The 1,088-nt window shown below is 34.7% G+C and overlaps 1 protein-coding gene across 1 annotated transcript in view; it reads left to right on the top strand.

The window, feature by feature from the left end:
- The first annotated feature begins 237 nt into the window (after positions 1 to 237).
- Positions 238 to 1,088, top strand: part of LOC123013152 (latrophilin-like protein LAT-2) — a 63,054-nt gene continuing 62,203 nt past the window's right edge. Inside the window, exon 1 of the mRNA XM_044411528.1 lies at positions 238 to 334. The gene's annotated coding sequence lies outside the window, so the exon portion shown is untranslated. The remainder of the gene's footprint in view (positions 335 to 1,088) is intronic.

Genomic DNA, 1,088 nt, shown 5'->3' with positions numbered 1-1,088 from the left:
TCAAACTTTCCAACCCTGACTCGACATAGCATGCAAATAGTTACTCCCATTCGGAATTCCATTTCAGTTAAACTCGAACTTACTTTTGTCAAATTCTCAAAATTCTCGGTTCCTTCACCCAGGATACAAATTTAGTGTTGTGCCTCCTTGTGCAGGTGAAGAAAGGCGCCGGCGCATAATGAATGAACGTAGTAACAAGAAGACTGCATCGAGTGAAGAGCGTCAGTGACGCCGCGACGTCCACGCGTTTTCACGTCTTGTGTAAGCGCGTCTCGCAGGACGAAAAACCACGTGCAGGACGAATTTCTTTTATGGGAGGCGGCTGAAGAGAATTGTAAGTTTTACGTCGGGGGCGGAAATGGTGGGATTTGGGGTTGATATGACCCTATTTTTAGGTTGTTTTAATTGTTTGTTAATCTTTTCTAATTAATGCCTTGGGTTGGTTAGGCCGACACGGGTCAGGAAATGAGTTTTGTAGATATTGTATTTAAATAAATTATGAAGGGTTTTATCTCGACGCTTTTAGGGGCCAGCACAAAGAGTGTTATTAGAGATTTTCATTCTTTATGAGGACAGATTAGATCTCGGGTTTTTGCTGCTGGTGTGGGCTTTTTGGTTACTTAGAAGTTATTAATTTTTCAGACAAACTCTATGAAAATCATTTCGATTATTCAGTTTACGAATGCATGAATAATGTAATCATTACATTATGCTTACCTTGTACAAATATGACTTATTTTGAATTATATATACGTGTAGTTATAGAAATCAATATTTAGTTATAATTATCAGTAACGTAACAAACAAAAACATGAATATAAGCACATGTAATTTCTTTATTTCTTGTTATTTTATTACTGTTTAGCGTGACTGTTAATTGTTTGTAATTTTGGGTTTGTTCTTTTATGCATGTGGTTTGTGGGACTTTCGAATGGTTTTTTAAAGGCGGATTTGACTATTTTATAGCAATAGTGAAAATCAAGTTTGTAATTAAAATATTTTTTTGTAATCGGTTTTTGAAATTATTTTTTAAATTTTGTTATGGTTAGAAAGTAATGGAGCTATTTGTATTAAAAAAAAATAGTAAA

Source organism: Tribolium madens, unplaced genomic scaffold, assembly GCF_015345945.1.
Source record: "Tribolium madens isolate multiple individuals breed KSU strain unplaced genomic scaffold, Tmad_KSU_1.1 Scaffold_96;HRSCAF=242;Tcas5.2_LG5, whole genome shotgun sequence".
NCBI classification, from domain to species: Eukaryota; Metazoa; Arthropoda; class Insecta; order Coleoptera; family Tenebrionidae; genus Tribolium; species Tribolium madens.
This window is presented reverse-complemented; position numbering and strand designations above follow the sequence as displayed.